Source organism: Physeter macrocephalus, chromosome 10 (genome assembly GCF_002837175.3).
Source record: "Physeter macrocephalus isolate SW-GA chromosome 10, ASM283717v5, whole genome shotgun sequence".
NCBI classification, from domain to species: domain Eukaryota; kingdom Metazoa; phylum Chordata; class Mammalia; order Artiodactyla; family Physeteridae; genus Physeter; species Physeter macrocephalus.
The window spans coordinates 64257321-64279386 of record NC_041223.1 but is presented as its reverse complement, the minus strand read 5'-3'; positions in this window follow the sequence as shown (position 1 = coordinate 64279386).

Sequence of the window (22066 nt, the reverse complement as noted above, 5' to 3'; positions counted from 1 at the left end):
AGAAGAGACTTAGGAATGTTTATGCAGTCAGTGAGCATTTTCTCTGAGAATATATAAATATGTAAAGACAACCTACCAGTAGCATCAAATTCACCAAGTGGTGACTACTGCTACTCAATCTGGAGTTTCTAGTGAATGTGAATTTCAAAGAACTAAACACTTTATGTCACCAGTAAAATGTTGTTCTCTTCCTCTGTTTGAATTTTGTGTTATATGCCAAAGGAAAGATGACACGAAAAGTCAACTTTTGACTCCCAGGAGTGTTCAGATTTTTGGAATCTGGAAAAGGAATTTTAGGTAGAAGTTAGATCTAAAAAGAAGTAGTTAAGGGCAAGAGAGACACCACATAAGAGGAGGTTAGATACTATTCTAATTTTCACAGAAGTTGAAAATGCATTTCAAAAACAATAAAATGGTAAACTTTGTGCATTAGGGCTAACTGTGTAAATTAAGAATAGAAATTAGTCAATGTTACCAGAAGGAATAAGAACACAAAGAAAATATTCTACCAAGATATTTAATTTATTTGTTGATAGGAAATACTTCCGTTATGAAGTTTTATTTGATGAATCTCCAGAGCGCAAAAATATTGCCTATGTCTAAACTTTATTTTCACTTACGGTATTTATTAAAAATGGCACCAGGGCTTCCCTGGTGGCGCAGTGGTTGAGAGTCCGCCTGCCGATGCAGGGGACACGGGTTCGTGCCCCAGTCCCGGAAGATCCCACATGCCGCGGAGCGGCTGGGCCCGTGAGCCATGGCCGCTGAGCCTGCGCGTCCGGAGCCTGTGCTCCGCAACGGGAGAGGCCACAACAGTGAGAGGCCCGCGTACCGCAAAACAAACAAACAAAAAATGGCACCTGAAATAACTATCTATTGTTTATATTTATCTCCTTTAATAGAATGAAAACTTTTATCTTAGTATCTTGTAAAATGTTTAAACATCTTGCACAAAATAGGTGTACAAATAAGAAGTATTGAATAAGTAAAGAAATCAAAATAAAAGAATGAATGAATAAAATGCTTAGTAGCCTATTATATTGAGAAAATCACATAGATACAGGGACTATAAATTTAGGAAACAACTTGACTATATTTTTCATAATATTCTTTTAAAAAGAGACTTTAAAAAATAGACTCAACATTTACTTTTATCTAGGAATCTTGTTAAAATGCAAATGTTAATTCAGGAAGTTTGAGTGGGGCCTGAGATTCTACCTTTCTAATAAGTAACCCATTTCATCTTACAGCAAGGTTTAAGAAACATATTTTCATGTTGGTTGTCTCTGCTATCATGATCCTCCCGACCCCTTTTATGATTCTGACCCCTTGGAACTTAGTAGATCAAGCAATTCAGTGATTAAAACTCACACTTAAATGTCAGGCAGATGTAGGTTGGTGTCTCAGCTCTAAATATGGTGGAAAAGTTACTTCTTAAAAAAAAAAAAAGTTACTTCTTTAAGTTACTATATCTGAAATATACATACAATGAAAATGCTCATCTTTATAATATGTGTGAGGAATAAATAAGAAAAAAACCTGTATGGAAAATATTTTGACTCATGACTTGCTTATAATGATTAAAATAACGTTAAAATTATAGTTATTAACTTAATAGTAGAGGGAATCATCGTGATGGTAGAGATGGGAGCAGTGGTAGTGGTAATCATCAGTATAATGTAGGAAATACAAAATAAGCATATTTTGCCAAATCTTGGGACACTTTATTGACCTCATGATGCCTGCAAGTATCTTTTAACTTTCTATTCGGTGTCTCAGTCCAGCTCAGATAAAGTGTTTTAGAACATTTTGTATAAGGTTGGCAGCTCTCCCATACTCACAAATACATTTCAAAATTCAACCTTGATTTTCTCTCCCGCCATCATCAAAACAATTATGACTACTTAATAAAAAGCTAATGGAGGCATTTGCACTTTCATGGCACTTTCCCTTAAGAAGAGCTTCCAGAAACCAACTCTGGAGATTTGTAAAATTTAAAAATATGTTGGAAGTTGTTTCCTTCAGAATTCTTTATTTAGATTTGAAACAAAAAAGAGAAAAATGACAACTTAAAAGTTTCTCAACTCCTCAAGCTCGTCCTAATCACTTACCCTCCAACCCTCCTTCAAGTCGTTATAAATGGAAGAAATTCATGCCAGATAAAATATATCATCATCTCCTACTGCCAAATATCAAGTTTATGGAGATATTTGCATTGGGCATATGCGACTCAAAGATCAATCTGTGATAACCAAAACAAACCTTTAGATTCCAAAAGAAAAATATGTGTTTTTAAAACAACCCAAATATGAGCACTTGTGTGCTTGTTTCACCAACTCTATCAATAGGCTGACTGTTACAGTGGGAGGAAAAATGCCTCATTATTAATGGTCAGGGCATTTGGTTGGGGATGAACCTTAAAACACCACTGGAAGGCTCTTAGTAGGCCAAGTAATGTTTCTAATTCCTGTTAAATAATTGACATCATTTTGCCAAACCATAACCAAATCTGCGACAATGGAGGAAATATTTTTTCTTGGCTGACCATTAAAATCCATAAAAATAGAGTGAAATTAGGAGTCGTATCATGAAGATCTTCAACCACTCCTGTAATTGATGGACATAGCTCTTTAGTTGGTAACATTTTCTCTCTTGGTCCCTTTTTTGCTTGATAGAGAATAAACTGCAGAAACCCAATAAGGAAAGAGTAGGAAACATGAAAGGTAATATACTTCTAATTTACACAGGATGTACTCTATATTCTTCTGAGATATTAAGACAAATGTCATTAATAGGCTCTTACAGATTCTTAACCTTTAACTTGGCTTTCTAATCTCACACCTTCCAGATAGCTAGCTTTCCAAATTTCTGAACTTTATGTTTAGCAGAGGACTTGTTTAGTAACAGAGAGCTAACAGAAAATCTCAGAAAAGCTCCTTGCCACCAGGCCTCTTGTTATCTACAAAAAACAAACAAACAAAAAAAACAAAGTAAAGCCTCACAAGTACTTACTTAGCCTTTTTTGACAGAGAAAACTAAGGTTGATGATGTAAGCTTGATAACATATGAAGGGTAAAGTATAAAGTCCAGAAAATTCCTCAGGATGTTTAACTAGAGTTCAGGATTTAAGTATATGGCTTTAGCAGTCCTTATTGAAAAAAGGCAGAATGGTTTAGCGGACCAAAGTATGTGAATTGGAATCAGATGCCCGTGAAAACCAACCTTGAACATGCCACCTTGAAAAATCCTTTTAATCATCTTGTCCTTAGGGAATTGTCTCTTACCAGGTAGGGTGCACCACCTTACACAGATGCCAGGAAGAAAATTTATAACTTATATTAAGCAGAAGTCACAGTGTCATTAAATAGATCCTGACTCTATCATACCATATCCTGGGCTGAGATGGAAAAATGAGAGCAATTGGACTCAACATATTTTTTTAGTATCTAATACATTCACTCCAACACATAAGTAGAATCAACCATCTACACCTTCGTACACAAAGCAAAAGCACATATTGCCATTTAGTCATCTTGCTAAAAATTGAAAATAAATGCCTTTGCAAATGTCAATGTTCTCATTCAAAATGTTCTTTTCTAAAATTGGAATCATTTTTCAGTGCTTTTGTTTTTCACATTTGTAGCATTATTTTGTAAATGGATAGCTCCAAGCAATTTATAAAGAGGTTACATTAATTTGCTACAACAAATTTAAATGTTGTATATTATTTGGCTTTATATCATGCAACACATGTCATAGATGCATCATCATATGCCACTTTTGAGATGTTGAAAGCAGGAAGTAAAGTTTATCTTAGTTGTTTATTCATTTAATCTATTTATGCAACAAATAGTAATTATTTAAAACCTTCTTTTTCCAGGATCTATGACAAATGCTAGGTATACAAGTTAAAAAAATACACAGAGGCTATATTCTTATGAAACTTAGACTTTAGTGGGAAAGAAAAAAAATAAATTATAAAAAAATAATAGATTTACTTAACTGTATATGAAATATGTGTTCATTAAATTATAAATACATATATAAAAAAACAAAAGCACAAAAGTAACTTGAAAAACCACCTATTTTAAATAAGTATGGTTTTGTAAATTTAAATAAGAGAATTGAGGTGTGAGTCCAAGGAAGTGGAATTTAAGTTGCAATCTGCACTTTGGTGAAAAATTAGGCAGGTCAAGGACATTCCAGAGAATTCATAGCATGTGTGAATGGCTGGAGTAGGAAGTCATTTGGTAAATTCAAGGAACTGGAAGAAGGACAACGTTACTGGCACAGTAAATCCGGGAGAGAATGTCTGGAGATGAAGTTGGGGAATTATTCAAGCCTAGTTCCTACAGAGTCAAAGTTAGTTCCTTGAAAGAAGTCAGTTGATTGATATTAAATTTTGTTTGATGACATGATTAAATGTCCAGCTCTAAAATATCATTTTAAAATTTATGAATAATGACCTATTTGAGGCAAGAATAAATCAGGGAGACCAAACAGAAGTCTCTTACAGTAGTCCAGACAAAAATGACAGTGACTTCAGTTAGAGTGATACCAACAAAAATGAAAACAACTATACCAAGTCAAGAAATCCTGGGGCCATAAAATTGTCACAGGTATGTCATGGATTAGATTTAGAGAATGTGAAAGGAATGAGAGAGAAGAGACTATGAAAGAAGTGACAAGAATGATTCAAAAATATCTCTTTTGAGTATCTGCATGATAGAGGTGCCATTTACTTAGATACGAAAAAGCAAAGCAAAAAAAAAGAGAAGGTAAATCTGATAGAAAAGGGGAAAAGTTTGGTAAATTTTTGAACATAATTTTTTTTATCATTGCGAAGCATTCTAGTGAAATATCAAATGGGTAGGCAGTTACATAAATTTGCATGTCATTAGCAGGTTTACCGCTGGAGATGAAAACGCGGGGTTATTTAAATCTATTAGTCATTAAGGACTGATGAAGAAGCAGTTTTCTTGCAGCAATTTGAGTAGAAACCAGAAAAGAGTCCATTTTACAATGAAAGGAAAATAAATAAGTGAAAGTCATTCTAAACTGCTTTTTTAAGAAACTTACATGAGGAAAGCAAAAAGGTTTTATATGTTAGGAGATGTCAGCTTTGTCAAAGGGGAATTTTTGCTGGTTTTTGCTTTTATTTATTTATTTATTTTTTTAATAACGGAGGATACCAGGGTATATTTGAATGCTGGAATGATTCAATTGGAAAGGGAAATTGAAATCACAGGAGAAAAGTAAATATTGAAAGAAATATGTTTAAAAAGAGCGATCAAGATCTTGAGCAATTGTCGAAGGACTCGTCTGTTGTGCAGGCAGGTAGGGGGCACATAGTGTACAGGAGGGAAGGAATGGTGACCTTCCCCATTTCAGAGTATAGCTATGACAAATCTTCTGCTGCAGTTTTACACCAATTTATTGATATTATGTCCTTTAAATTTTGAGACTAGGAGTCAGTATTGAGCCTGTGTTTAAGTAGGTATTTGCACACATACAATCAAGGCACAAAGTAGGAAGTGGCCACTGAAGCCACATAATCTGAAGCATTCTACTTCCTCCCTTAAGAATCTGTATAATAACAAATCTGCACAAAACCTGCTATAGATAATAGGGGAAAATGAAAATGTGTAGCAAGAAAGGAAAGGAACATACACTTTCTAATTAGTGTGCTTAGTCTCTGTGCCCTCTTTTTGGAAGACTATGCTTCAAGAAAAACAATCTCAATTCTTTCACTGCTTTCTCCTGGTCTTTATGCTTCTCATTTCTTATTTTTGAAAAATAGATTGGTCTAGACAGAACTTAGTACAAATGAATGATCAAAGGAAAGGATATGGGCATTTGGAGTTAAAATCATGTCCAATTCATCTCGTTCTTAGTATAATTTTTGGCAAAATAAATGTACATGGAGGTTGCAAATGAGCCAGTTTCAACAAGGGACACTAGAATAATGAGGATGCATAATTTCACTAGTATGTGCTATAGAGTCTACAAAGTAGAATATATTTTGTATAAAGTCTAGAGCAAGAATATTTTGTGGAGTAGGTCTCAAAATTTAGGACAGATAAGAATCATATGAAGAACTTTCAAAAACATAGATTTGGGGCCATCCCCAGAGATTTGGAATCAATAAGTGTGAGGCTGGGTCCAGGGAATCTGCATTTAAGCAAGTTTTCCAAGTAATTGGCTTGCAAAGTGACCATATTATCACAATTTTAAAAACAGTGTCTTAAAGAGCATGGTCAGAACTGCTCTTTTACACAAAATCCAACATCTAGCAGTTAAACTAAGTGGAAAATACAGGATGGAGAAGTGATCATACTTGGATGAATTTATAAATTATTTTGACCTAAGATAAGTGATAACTCTTTAGAGTAAAGAAGGTGGGGAAAAATAGTTTTTAGAATCTTGTAGATCTAGAATTTTATTCATTAGGGTAGACATTTGCAAATGTCACCCAGACAATAATTTATAAAACCAAACTTGAATGTTCATGTAATAAAATTTTTCACATTTTTCATTACAATCTCAAATTAATATGGCCAATAAATTTCAAATTTCATCTTAAAATTAAATTTTAAAAGTATATTCTATAAATTTTTACAATTAAAAGTACATCAGTGGCGAAAAACAAAGTTAACAATAATTACAGTCAGGTAGCGAAGTACTGTCATATCGAAATAATCACTTGACTATTTAACATACTGAAAAAAAAAAAAAGGGAAGACTACCAAATAATATAATTGGTCCTAACAGCTAACCATTTTCATACCCACAATACTACCTGACCAGGCTGATTACAAATGCCTAAACAAAGCCATTCAAAGAAACAAGACATCCTCACCTTGGTTGCAGAAAGAAAAATAAATCAGAAAAAAAAAATCTATATATCCCTCCAACAATACCAATGTCTAAATTAAGCTTACTATATAGCAAGTACTAAAATTGGGTAGAGAGATTCCTCCCACTTTATTCTTTTTCAAATTGTTTAAGTTTCCTTGTTTCCACACCCCTGGATATATATATCAGATGAAGCTTATCTGTGTCTACTAAAATCCATAGTCCAATCTTGACAGAAATTGCAGTAAATCAATATCAGTTTGGGGAGAATTGAAGTCTTTACCTTGTTGAGTCTTTCAATCCATGAACTTGGTACATGTCTCATATTTTTCAGGTATCAGGACTCATTGTACTCAAAGCAAAGCACAGCACATTATCAACTGGGTAAAACTGAACATGTTGTATTTTGTCAAATTGAAATCATTGTAACATTAGATAGAATTGTATTTTGTTCATTCTCACTTTACAAAATGATTATTTTATCTTCTGCTCAAAACCAGATGAAATAGTAAACAAATGAGTTGACCTATACTATGTTCATGTGTGAAATATTTTAAATATTATAGCGTTTATCCTGAGAAAGATAACAGTTTCTGTTTACTGTCATCTCTGGATTAGGACAAACTAAAGAAATTGGCTTGTCTTTCGAGGGGCCCAGAGAGGCAGTGGGTGAAGGAAAGTGGGGTAGCACACAGTCAGCTCAAGAGTTGGACCATTTCATTCATAAAACTGCAGAGCTTCTTATTTGCCTTCAGCATTATTTGTTCCCTTTTCTCCCCAGCTAAAAGTATGTGTCTTGAGGGTGTGGACAGGGCAAAGTGAGAGAGAAACAGTGACCCAGAGTGATTCAAACCAGCCCGCAAACCTCTGCTCATTAGTTTTCCAGAATGGGCCAGGGTTCTGAAAGTGAATTTTCACATCCTGTTCCTCATTTTACCTTCAGACTGCATAGAGAAACTTCTCAATTTGGCTATGCATTAGATTCATCGGTGATATAATTTACAAACAGATTTGCCCACATCCATCCCCCACTTCCCTAGAACAATAGAATGAAAAGCTCTTGACCACATGTACACTTTTTAAAACTCTGCAGGTGATCCTGAGGGAAAGCCTAGGTGAGGAACACTGATGTGGAGACCTAGGTAGGAATGCCAGTTATTAAAACCAACAGATGCAGAGAGCTTACGGAAAAGCCATTGTTACTTCCTACTGATCTCTGTCTTTTCTATTAGCTTAAGTTAGACTTTCATGGGAATTCATGTTTGTTACTGAATGTTGAATTTATCCGGCCATGGGTAGAAACCAGTGGTCTCATGGCCTTGTGATTTAGAAAGCAGCAGGAGAGGTAAACATCGCTAAGAAGGGATAAAGGGGAATTTTGTTTTGGCAGAAAACTGTAAACCTTTCTGTGAGGTTAAGCTGTACACCACATATAGCCAATTAGTGAGAACAACATCGATAGGGCAGCCTTGCAAAAATGGTCATGAGCCTCCCACACTAAACAAAACAACAAAATTCTGAAAATTTATAGGCAAATTATGTAGAGTTAAGGTGCAATCAAATGCAGTCAATTAATGCTATCATTGTAAATCAAGATTACAGCTTGCCATGTAAATAATAGTTGATAATAAACATAAATAACAGCACAAGTGATTCAATTTAGCAAATCACATAGGCTGCAGTGCATGGTCAGTCTACTGAACTGTTGAAGAGAAAATGAGCCAATTTAGTACTGGAAGAAAGATTGCTGGAATGCTAATTTAGTATTAAAAAGACATCAAAATAACTGATGGAACTGAAAGCAAGCTACAGGCAAAGCGATTAAAGACAAGTAGCAAACAAACACAAAAGATTTGAGAAAACAATTTTGGAAGTTTGAAATTAATATCCAAGCGAACTTCATTGTCCACTAAAAATGTAGCTCCTCAGGTAGTGTTTCTGAGACAGAATGAGGAGAGAGAGTAGGTTATGCAAGCAGTGATGGGTCAGACTGCCTAGTTTCAAAGGCTGCCATCAAAACTGATGAGGCAAGTCACGTAACCACTCAGATGTAAACATGGAAGGACATAAATTGTGTCTAACTCACACAGTTGTAACAGCAATACAAGTTAGTGAAAGTAGCATGATATGCAGTACATAGTAAAAACTCAATAGACATCAACTATTGAAAAAAAAGTTAAACTCTCATGTCTTAGCTGCTATAGTTAAAACTGATAATTCATCATGTTATTCAAGAAGTGCTTTTTTGTCCACAATTTTGCTTAAGGGAAGAAATCTATTTGCAGTTGTTTTTTTTTAAAAAAAAAAGGCACTCTGAAAGTAGTGGAGCAGTGGCGTTTACCTTCTGTATTACTAAGAGTCCAGGAATTTACCTTCTCCACTGGAACTAAAACACAGAGCACACAGACCAGAATGTGGAGTAGTTTTAGTTCCCTAGGACTGTTGTAGCCAAGTGCCACAAACTAGGTGGCTGAAAAAACCAGAAATGTATTGTCACATAGTTCATGAGGATAAAAGTCTGAAATCAAGGTGCTGATAGGGCCATGCTCCCTCTGAAATTCTGGGTAGAACCCTTCCTTGCTTCCTCCCCCTTTCCCTGCAGCTCTGGCTACATCACACTGGCCTCCTTGGTGCTCCACAAACAAGCTGAGCTGATCCTCCTCCAGGGACATGAGCACTCTGCTCTCTTCGCCAGAAGCGTTCCTCCCTTATATTGCTTGCTGTTTACTCTGCATTTCTGTCAGATCTCTCCTCAAATATCACTTTCTGGGAGATAGCTTCTCTTGAGCAGCCTGTATGAAAGAGATTCCAATAAACCTTCCATCTGGCCTGCTTTGTTGTTCTACGTATCATTAATACATTAAAAGTTCAACTATCTGTTAATGTTCTATTTAGTCCAGTAGAAAATAAATATCACTGTAGGTTGTGTTTTTGTCACAGCTTTCTGTACATAGCACCAAGAACGGAATTTGCACAAATTAGGCACTCAAATATCTGTCGAATGAATAAAAAATTTAAATATGATAATCCTTGCAACATACTTGGAAAGGTATCTCACATATCGTCAGTACTCAATATATGTAAATTATTGTTTTACTATTATTATTGGTAGATATTGCTCCTTGAGAAAATTGATAATAATCATTATCATTATTGACTTATTGAGGATTTACTGTGTTTCAGAAAATGTACTGTGTGCTTTCTGTATGTTAGCTCACTGAATCAACACTTCTATGAAGCAGGCATTGTTATTAGTAATATCACCATTTTACAAATGGGAAAAGAGAGGCATTCAGAAGTAAAATAACTTGTTCAAGCCCAGTTATTTTATAGAGTCTGAATTCTAACCCAGGACATCTGGTTTCAGATCCCATCTTCTTCAACAACTATACTATATGATAGTCTTGGTACTTCTATTTTTTAAATTTTTATTGGAGTATAGTTGACTTACAATGTTGTTCTAGTTTCAGGTGTACAGCAAAGTGAATCAGCTATACATATACATATATCCACCCTTTTTTAGATTCTTTTCCCATATAGGCCATTACAGAATATTGAGTAGAGTTCCCTGTGCTATACAGTAGGTCCTTGTTAGTTATCTATTTTACATATAGTAGTGTGTGTATGTCAATCCCAATTTCCCAATTTATCCATCCTCTCCCTTACCCCTGGTAACCATAAGTTTGTTTTCTACATCTGTAATTCTATTTCTGTTTTGTAGATAAGTTCATTTGTACCCTTTTTTTTTAGATTCCACATATAAGCGATGTCATATGATATTCATGTTTCTCTGTCTGACTTACTTCACTCAGTATGGCAATGTCTAGGTCCCACAATGTTGCTGCAAATGGCATTATTTTGTTCCTCTTTATGGTTGAGTAATATTCCATTGTATATATATACCACATCTTCTTTATCCATTCCTTTGTTGATGGACACTATCTTGGTACTTCTTACCTTGGCAGATTACAGTAAGAATTTTGGAAAATAGTTCAAGGAAAACCAGGGATAATTAATAAAACCTCAATATAAAATAATATGTATTAGTGTATAGGTAAAACTGCTGTTACTAAGAATGCCCATAACTCAATAATGCCATAAGACAGGACTTTCTCCTGTGACACTTTGGCCAGGTGAGTTTCAGGGGGCAGATCTGTTCTCTGTGCCCATTCAGAACACAGGCTTGGTCCACCTAAATGCTCTGCCCTTTCCTAGGATGTTATCTTTATCTGCATCTTTATGTCCAAGGTGAGTCACAGCCACGCCTCAGTTATAGCCCATGGGAAGAGACACATCCAGATCACTCACTGTCTACGAGCCCATGTGCAACATTCTCACGATGGAAAAAGGAGAGAAAGAGTTTTCAGGAACAACAAATCTAATGCCAAAAGCATCAAAAAATGCTAATGGAAATAGAGTTCAACTAATTATTATGCAAGACATGTGTTTTGAGAAAACGTTTAAAATAAGTGTAGAGTTCAGGTCAATTTAGGAGTCCTTTAGCAGTGTGGAAAACCTTTCACAACACTGTGCTAAAAACTGGAAGGAAAGATGTATTCAAATTACTGTTACTAGCGCAGAGATCTTCAGTCCAAGATTGTTGATCAAGGAGTGCTCAGGGTTCTTACAGTTACAGGAAGAAAATCAGTAGTTTACTAGGTATTATGCAGTGGTACATTTCAAGTTGGAGAGAAAAGAAACTTGCGCTTAGAAGTCTGGAGTAGTTCTTTTCAGTTTAATCTGTGCTCAGACATGATAGTAAATGGTCTTGTTTTTGCTTCACTATATGGTGGTCACCCTTATCTAATTATTCATGTTCTATAGGAGAATACCATAGCATAGGTGATTAGGAAGGCCAGTGCCCTAAAGGTTGTCAGAAGCTCTTTTTGTTTTTCTTTTCCTTAGTCCCTAACCATTTATGGTTGACAAATAAAACAGAAGAGTCCCAGTTAACTTTGAATTTCAGAAATATGATGGATAATTTTTTTAGTATATGTATGTCCCAAATTTTTCATGGGTCAAATTTATACTAAAAAAATCACTCATTGCTTAATTGAAACTCAAAGTTAATTGGATGTCCTCTACTTATTTCCTAAATCTAATAACTCTTCTTCCCAACCCCCTTGTCAGTTTCACTTTAGGATTAAGGGACTGAGTTTAAGGCCCCTTTTACTCCCTAATCCCCTCCTGTGTAATTGGAATTTACACCAGGTTTGGAACTCACTTGTTAACCCGTTCATTTAGCCCAGTTCTTCCCAGATCCTTTATCACTAGCTGGATGGTGTTTCCAATAGAGATACTTTGCTTTTTGGACATGAATAATTTTCATATATTTAGAAATGACTTCACTTTAGACCTAGCTCTGGGGACTACTTAATATCATCCGCAGCACCACACAACCACGTACAACTGGAAAACCAGGGTGACAAGACTGAGGTATGGTGGCATGGAGATCGAGCGATCTATCTATCTAAAATGTATATATACACACAAAACTATCATATATATATTATATATTTATAATATATATAATATATATACACAAAATAGGTTATATTTCATTTTAGGCAATAGAGTACATTCATAGGAAGTTGGGGTAGATCTTTTAAAAATTTAATAAAATTTTAAATGCACAACAGTTTTGATTTCATTTGCAAATAGAACTGTTTTTAAAAATAAAGAATATTACTATTTTTGCTAATAAATATCAGTCAAACCATTCGACTTTTTAATAATGGGTTTGATGAAAATAAATTTCATTTAAAGAGAAAATAAAATCTAAAAACTGAAGTCTTTTATGATATTTTTGCTTTTCAAAGGCATAGTGGTTCTAAGTGTTTCAACTCAGGCTCTCAAGCTAGGGTCCATATGCCCCTAATACGGAAAGAGCAGCGTTCTGATACATACTTTGTATTTTCCACCAATCATTAAGGACAGTCGAAAGATTTAACAGGATTAATGATTAATACTGTCACTAATCTGTACATAGCCATCCACTGGTTGTACTCTGAAAGCTGTTCTGGTTTCTGCGGTACCTTCTGTAGCTGGGAGAGAGCTGTGTCACTCAAGAGGAGTCTATTTCCTTGTGTGACAGCAAATGGTCCTTAACTAGTGTTAGAAGACTCTGAATTCTGAAATTCCTCTATTCCCAAAGAAGCTCATTTGTTAAGGACATTATGAAGGATTCATCATCCATGAAATTTAGAAGGAAAGTAGCCTATCTACTTAGTGTTCTTTGAATTGGGAACAAGTCATCCTCATCTACAACAGAGAATCCCCGTCAAATGTTATAGGACCCTTTGTGAGTGACAGACGTCAGACAAGTTCTAATCCATGCCCCATGAGTAAGGTCAAAAAAAAACTTCTCAGAAACATTTGGAATTATGGAAAATCTTTGCTTCCTAAATAGCATTTCCCTTAAAACTTCTCAGGAGTGAGGTCCCCAACTGCAGAATATTTGTACAAACCATGTATGGGTTAGACACTCTGTATATGTGTTATGTAAAGCCAAAATCGTTATTCCCCTTTTACAGACCTTCTGAAATTTAACTGAAGTAATTGATTTTTAAATTTTTATTAGTTAGAGCAGCTGATTTCACATCTACAGCTACTATTTAAAAGTTATAAATTTGTAAAAGTCTTTGAAAATGAACAATAACAATACTAATATATACAGTATTTAAAATATATTTATATAATACAACAGTATAATATGTAGCATTAATATAATACATAGCTTAATGTATACCAGGTCTAAGTTATTTAGATGTTATAAGTAAACAGTGAACTGCTTTGGGATTTTGATGCAATTCTTATTAGTTATATAATTAGAATAAGTATTTTTCAAAATTTTTAAAAGTACACTCAAATAACAGTATACGTGATTAAATCATCCCACTCAGAGATTTATGTATTTTGTACAATCATATTAAAATTGTGTGGTTGTGAAGTTAATTTTGCCATATTACTCTCATTAATATATATCTAATATGTCCAATTCTAACTAAATAATAAATATTCTCATTATTTAGTACTTCTTAGATCTATCTCTCACCATTCTTTTACCAGATATTCTGGTCTTTACCAGCTCACAGATAAACAACACAGATGAATTCTTTACTTTTTTGCTCCTTAAACTATCCTCTATATATTCTCCATAATCTCACTTTCAATAAATTCTACAAAATAAAATCATCCTTCTACTCAGTATTATGACTATGTTAATAGTTTTCAGTATGATCAGTTTTGAACATTTTTATTGCAAATGTAGTCTATTTTCCACATTGCCAAGTATGACATATTATATGATTAAATTATTACTTGTTAACTCTTAAAATTATTTCTACATGTGCAGTATTTTATATGAATCATTTATCTGAATTTAAAATAAAACAATTTCACTATTTCATTTGGCCAGAGGCATACCCTTTCTTTCCCCTCCATTAATCTTGTATTTAAATACTAACTCACTGTATTTCTTCTGTTTTCAGTTTGTATGTTCTAGATTGAGTTTCAGTCTGATATCTGTTAAAAGAATGTTTATGAAAAGTAAGATCCCTAAAGAGGATAACTTTAGAGAACTTGTCTACTGTTCCGGTATATTCTGCAAACTTTAAATACAATATTACTTTAAAAGCTACAAAATAACATATGAGAATCCAATGACCATTTGAAAGAAAGGAAGCCACTTCTAGAAATTAATCTAAGGAAAAATTAACATAATATTACCCTTAGACTAAAGCAGGTTCATAATCAAAAGTATAGAAAATAAGATTTCAATCTGCAATAGTAAAACATTAAAGAATATGTCTATTGATTATGGAAAAATGGATTTCAGTGACCTAAAAGGCAAAAAGAATATATCAAGTTTGACAACATTTTAATTTTCTTTGGAAATAAGTTAAAATACCTGATATGTTAGTAAAATAAAAATTCATGTCACAATTTGCATTTTGAGAATCATGGACAAAACAGTTTTTCAATTCATTCTAGTAGCTTCTCCTAGAGCTATAATTATAGATTTGTTATCAGTCTACTCTCTCTTGGAATGCTGAGATTTTAATCCTGATTGGTATTGTAGGTACAGTTTCTGGATGCTAAAAGACAAAAATAGATAATATTATTTAAACTTCTATTCAGATTCATGAAATCCCAGAATAGCTTCTCAATTAGGTTTATAAAAGAATCAAGATCTTCAGGAAAGTGGCTTCTGTAGAAAATCATTACTGAATACACCACCAGCTATAATAGGCAGAACATGGTAATATAAGTCAATGAGACAATAAACAAAACAAATTTTCATCAAAGGCAGGAAAATTGATAACGTTAGTAGCATTTGGATCCCCAAATCATTTTCTGATCATTTTCTACCAGACATGAAATTTGCCCCAGAAATGTCATGGCTAATTCTCTCAATTTATCATCATAAACAGTAATTCCTGAGTGGAATTAACAGTGCTGAATTATAGATTGACAATAGATTTAATAAAAGTGTTTAATTTTACCACAAATCAAGAAACATCATTCACGCACACATGGAATGGCATTTACAATATAATAATGAATAACTGAAATGGAATTTACCATGTGACTCATTGATCCTGAGGATAAAACCTTTCAAATCTGGTAATGTTAAAAATGCTAATATTATATTTCAGTTCTACAGACATTTTCTAATAACATCCTTAAGCATCATGTCAATAAAAAGATAATTTTAGAAGTGGAAAAATTGAAACAAAGATATTAGATCATCATGTTAAACTCAAACTACTTAAAAACTCAAAAAACATTCATATTTCTATATTTTCAACACAACAGCTAACATAATTTTCTTCCAATAGTTTATATTTTTCCTTAAAATTTAAATGCTTAAGATATGTAAGGGAAGAAAATATGAAATTTATCAATGGAAAATATAGCTTATTTCTTCTTCTCGAATAATAACTCAATTTTCTGGAAATTTAGTTGGCCATGATCCAAAAAAACTGATTTCACTGCTAAGATATTAGTTTCCAGCATTATCAAGCATATGTCCAAATTTGTCTCTAAAATCAGTGAGGTGTCCTGCCAAGTACTGCTGATCATAAAACTTAAAGTTAGATTGATCTCTTCTCAAATAGGTGGTTAAAACATCTTTTTAATAAAAAAAACAAATGGGTGCATTGAGGTCATAAAATTCTGTGCAAACAATCATCTAAATCCTATTAACCTCTATGCTATCATGGTTAAGAACAGTTTTCAAACATCACATACTGAAATGATTACACTAAGGCAAATTTCTAAGTGGAAGAAGAGATGCTTTAAACACTGAGAGTTTACCAGAGCTGTAAGAAGAGAAGTGTTGAGTAGGTCAGTAGACATATTTACTGTTATAAAAATCTACATAAATGAGCCTAGACAGAGAAAGCATCTGTGAATTTGTTAAATTTGAAAACTCTGAGGAGAATAATAAATATAGAGCAGGCAGCATGAAAAAAAAAAAAAAGTCAGTGAAGTTTGGCAGTGTAATGTGCTAAAAGTAGTTGTATGTACAAAAATGGAACCTTATACAGCTGGCTTAAGTAAAAAGAACCAAAACGTAGAGCCAAAAACTCCAGTGCATTAAGAGCCCTTATAGAATATTCAATAAAATGTTTCTATTAATATTAAGGAATGTATTTTGGGCATATAGTTAAGAAAAAGAAAAGGGTTTCAGAAAAATATGTTAGAATAGACAAACGGATTGATGTGAAACTCATATCCTGGACCATGTCTATTTGATCACTCTCCAATACCTACTTATCTAAGTTATCTTTTAGGAGGTGTATTAGCGTTAATTTAAAAGCAGATGCCACAGATAACAGAAATAACTATTTTCCTGTTCACCATAGAAGACATATCTCAGGACCATTATAGAGGCAGTTATGTTTCTAATATTTGTTTTAAACCTATACATTTATTAACATGTTTATTATTTTAAAATCATTTATTATTTAACGTATATTGAAAGAAGGTTACAAACAGCATTGCAATGAGTTACAGTGTTTTACATCCCATCAGGTAGACAAGTCAATGTTGAATTATAAACATTTCAAAAGAGAACTATACTCCTTGCATCTGTAACTGTCAGAGACTCACTTTCTACCACATTGGTAGAAGTTGAAGTAGACTTAATCAGGGATTGTTTATTTCCTACTTTGACTCTATTATGAAGACAAGATGTTCATTAGGATCCACTTGGACTAAGAAATTCTCTTACCTGATTTCTGTTCCACAGTGAATTTGAAACTAAATTCAGTCATGCACTCACCCACTCATTCACTAATTGAAAAATATTTATTGTCTACTGTAGTCCAAGCTTTTGCCAGGTGCCAGGGATACAGTGGTTACTAGACAAGAGGGCCCTGTAATCATCCAAGAATAACTAAAAAAGAAATTATTTTTTATTATTTAAAATGACCAAATTTAATAAATCACTAAATTACAGACACACAATGAATCACAGATGTCTTCAAGAAAGGAATAAATTATTGGAGTTTTAGAATTATTCCTCCTCTCTTGAGGGTTCATAATAATTTACAAGGCTAGAAGGTTAAAACCCTGTTTGTTCCATTTATTACCTGTTCTCTTGCTCTTGGTCTTCCATCTTCTGACGTTGGTTAGCCCTTTGCTGATACCATGACCTGTGTTGATCATTGTCTCTGAGGGCCTCCATCCGCATTTCAAGAGGGACTGCCAACTCCCTCAATAAGTGTCCCAGCACTACGTTGTCATTTCTAGAGTTTGCAACCCTTGTCTCATAGAGCCTGTAATTTCTGTGTTTCCTCTTATTCTCTCCCACACTCTCTGTATACCTCCTGCACTGTGAAGGATGCCTCCATTGCTGCCTTTCTCCCATCCCAAGGTACTCCCTTCCCTGTATCCCTTCATTACCCTTACCACATATAGTCTATCTGTTGTTATCTGTTCAGACTCATTCTTTCTCTATTTTCAATTTTGTCTTTCTGACTTCTAGCATGGAAAGAGAAGTTATTTAACCATCTCAGTACATTCCATTATTTCAAGGGAAAATATCACCATCCATGCCCTGCTGAAAGAAAAAAAAAAGTGCTCTAGGAAACTGTTAAACATTTTTTGAAAGTACTATTCTTTTACTTTTAAAAAGATCCTTTAGCTGGACAACTATATTGTGAATCTTACCACAAGCTGTAAATATAGTAACCCACTTAGCACAATGACATTTTGACCCTTGCATAATAGCTCACTTTTTTGTATGTGGCCCAAATATTATGTTAGTGCTCATACTAAGCTCTCTCATAAGACATAGTTGGAAACTTTGTCATCATTTCTTTAGAATTAACATTTCCAAAACCAAAGTTATCTGTAGAATTTCCAAAACACTCAAGGCTTCCTCTACCTCCTGACCTTTCTATTTCTAACATCATCTACTCAAATAGGCTAAAAACTTTGAGACCCGTCCCTTCAGCAATGCTCATCTGCCCCCAACTCTTAAAATCTTTGGGGTTTTTGGTTCTACCTACCCAACCATTCCTTCTTCTTTATTATAAATGCAGCTTCTCTAGTAGATTTGTTCATTAACTTTGAGATTATTTTACTCTGGCAGCATGCTTTCCCATCTCCATTAATTTAATTTTTGCAGTCAAATTATGAAATATTTTGCTTTGATAGGTCATTCTGATTCCACAAAGCCTGGAATATCTCCTTAATGCCTAGAGAATAAAGCCCATATTCCATTCTTACTCTTTTTTTCTTCTTGCTCATATACCCTAATCCTCAGAGTATATCCTCTTCCCTGAATATACTTTTCTTATCTGTGCCTTCTAATAAAGTATAACTCTGCCTATAGAATGTTTTCCCAATCTCCTCCATTGCCATGCCTCATCTCTAATCTTTATTTCTAAATATTGCCCATTGTTCAATTTACAATGAAAAAAGCACTCTGTTTATGGTCCTACAAGCCAGATCCAAAGTCTTCCTCTATACATTATCAGCAACTCTCCATGCCTGTCTTTCTCAGTTTCATTTGTTTTGTTTTGCTTTGCTTTGCTTTGCTTTTTCCTCATGGCTTGAATCATGTGTATTGTAGAAAATATCTTTTTCTCCTGTAATTCACTTGAACCTTGAGAGCAATGCCTATGTTACCTATTTAAGAGAAAATAAGTTTTGGAGTCAGAAAGCCCTAGACTGTCCGCGGTCAAGGAACTCTGAGCTATTTGGGGGAAGGTATAGCCTAGAGCCCTATAAGTCTAAGCACTCCCAACCTCAAGATGAGGATGTTGATTTAATTATCAGTAACAAAAAAATCAAACACAATCAGTTGAGATGAGAACTGTACAATGTCTATCTGTCTTCCATGAACACAAGCCCAGAAACTGAAGAGGTAGGATATTCTCATCCTGGGAGCCCTGAGGTCTCTGCATTGTTCTTGCTTTGTGCCTCATCCTGCCCTATCTCTGTGAGTAGATCACCAACATCTTGCTAATAATAGGGTTGCTCTGAAGTCTTTTCCAGGTCATAGACTTTCACCAGCCATTTTTACCTGGAGCTGTTCATGAGCACCTCTCTGATTTGGTTCAGGAAAGACCATGTATCCAACTCTCTGACTGTAGCATTTCTCACTTGGTCATTTCCATAAAGCTGCCCAAAATTGGAACAAAAATAATCTGACACCATCCTTTATTGTTTAAAATATTGACAGTGACACCTAAGTGCTACACAAAATACTGTTTTCAGCAGTAGGCTCGAAGGACACACAAGGAGAAGAGGCTGACGGATGGGTCCTTGTTCATGGCCTTTCTCCTCTTGCAGTTGCCACATGGTGGATATACTCAGCCTGTGGAAACAGCTATTAGCCTATCTACAGTGAGGTTCTGCTTTGTAGTAGAGAGCCAAGAGAGAGGTTTTCCAAACCCTTCAAACCCTTTGCTGCACCACCCAGAAAGGCCAGCATGCATAATTTGTGTAATGAGAAACAAAATTCATGAGCTTTTGGGAAATTATGACACCTAGAATGAACATCCTAGAGATAGTTCCTAGAATTGTTCATTAATATAAATTAGGCGCAGTTTTCATTGCCATGACTATGCATTGCAAGATCACACCCACACAAAGGTGTGAACACCAGGAGGCAGGGATCATCAGGGCCACCTTAGTGACTGTCCACCACAACGTTTGACTTAAAAGATGTAATTGGTTAGAGGTGGAGTTAAGCACAGAGCAACAGCGTAACTTGTGGGAGTTCCGCCTCACAAGTGATTATCAAAGTAATGCCAGTAGTTCAGCTCTATAAGGAGCACAGAGAAAGAATAAAAAATTTCAAGAGTTATCTATAAATGAGGAGGAAAAAAATAGAACCAGTGAAAAATGCTGGGGGAAGAATGTCCAGAGGGTATAGAAGGAAACCTGGCAGAGACAAAAATGGCTTTGGAGGCAGACAAGCATGATTCCAGTCAGAGCCCCTCTCTTTTCCCCTAGCTGCAGTGTAATTTTTGAGCAAGTTATTTATCAGTTCTAAGATATTAGTCTTTTATAAGAATAGGGTAACTATATTTGCTTGGAATTACTGTGGGGAAGATTAAATGACTAGATAGATAGATAGGCAGAGCTTGGCATAGTGAATATGCAAAAAATGATAGTTGTTAGAAACTGAAACCAGGTACAGTATCATGAAGGCTATAATCGTTAAATATAAAGTAAGGTTGAAATGTAACAGTAGAGCAATGGGGCTTATTTATAATAACTCTATTTCTAGCATCTCATCTAATCTGGGATGGAAAGGCATAAAACAGAATCAGATAACTTTAGTCTTTCTAATGTCCTAGGCCCACAAACTGCTTTTATTAAAGAAACAACAACAACAAAAGCAGGCCATAAACAGTTACTATATTTAAGCTAACGTTATTGCTGAACTAAGTATGTAGCAGAAGCTTAGAATATACTTGCTTTACTACCACAAACGTGTAGAAAAGCTCCTGCTTGGGTAAATTCAAGTACAGGAGTCCAGCCGGTGGATACTTCAAGGCAAGGTTAACTTGCTGCAGCATGCTCATATCTGTCTTCATGACTCACTCCAGAAGCTCAAGGTAGACAGAGAAGTGGTACCACAGTTAACATTTACCAGGCCATGGGTGTGTGAGCTCCTATGCGAGGCTTCAACTACATTAAATGATCCAGGCTTCCACAGTATTTGTAAGAAAATTTTTAAACTGAAATATAGAGGGACTTTTGATACATTATACAGTGTATTTTATTTATTTATTTATTTATTTTTGGCTGTGTTGGGTCTTCGTTTCTGTGCATGGGCTTTCTCTAGTTGCGGCGAGCGGGGGCCACTCTTCATCGCGGTGCGCGGGCCTCTCACTGTCGCAGCCTCTCTTGTTGCGGAGCACAGGCTTTGGAACGCAGGATCAGTAGTTGTGGCTCACGGGCCCATTTGCTCCGCGGCATGTGGGATCTTCCCAGACCAGGGCTCGAACCCGTGTCCCCTGCATTGGCAGGCAGATTCTCAACCACTGCGCCACCAGGGAAGCCTTAGAGTGTATTTTTTAAACACACTTTATTTTAGTGATTTCTTATGGCACAAAATTTAGAAAAAATATTTTAAAAGAAACTAAAACTAAAAACTTGCCCATAACCCAGAAACCCAGAAATAATCCATTTGAATAATGTGGTTTATAGACAGCCTTCAAATCTTATTTATGTATACATACTTCCATGTGTATGTACTCATGTATCAATACATATGCATGCTTAAAATATAAGTTTTAAACATGAATCATACTTTATATAATGCTTAAAACACTCTTTTATCCATTGCATAACATCTCATAGACATGAGTAATATGCTTGAAAACATGATTTTAATTATTACATGATAATTTTTATAAATAATTCTACCAATTTTCTATTATTGGTAATTTAGACCCCAATTTATATCTTTTTTTAACATCTTTATTGGAGTATAATTGCTTTACAATGGTGTGTTAGTTTCTGCTTTATAACACTGAATCAGTTATACATATACATATATCCCCATATCTCTTCCCTCTTGCGTCTCCCTCCCTCCCACCCTCCCTATCCCACCCCTCTAGGTGGTCACAAAGCACCGAGATGATCTCCCTGTGCTATGCGGCTGCTTCCCACTAGTTATCTATTTTACATTTGGTAGTGTATATATGTCCATGCCACTCTCTCACTTTGTCCCAGCTTACTC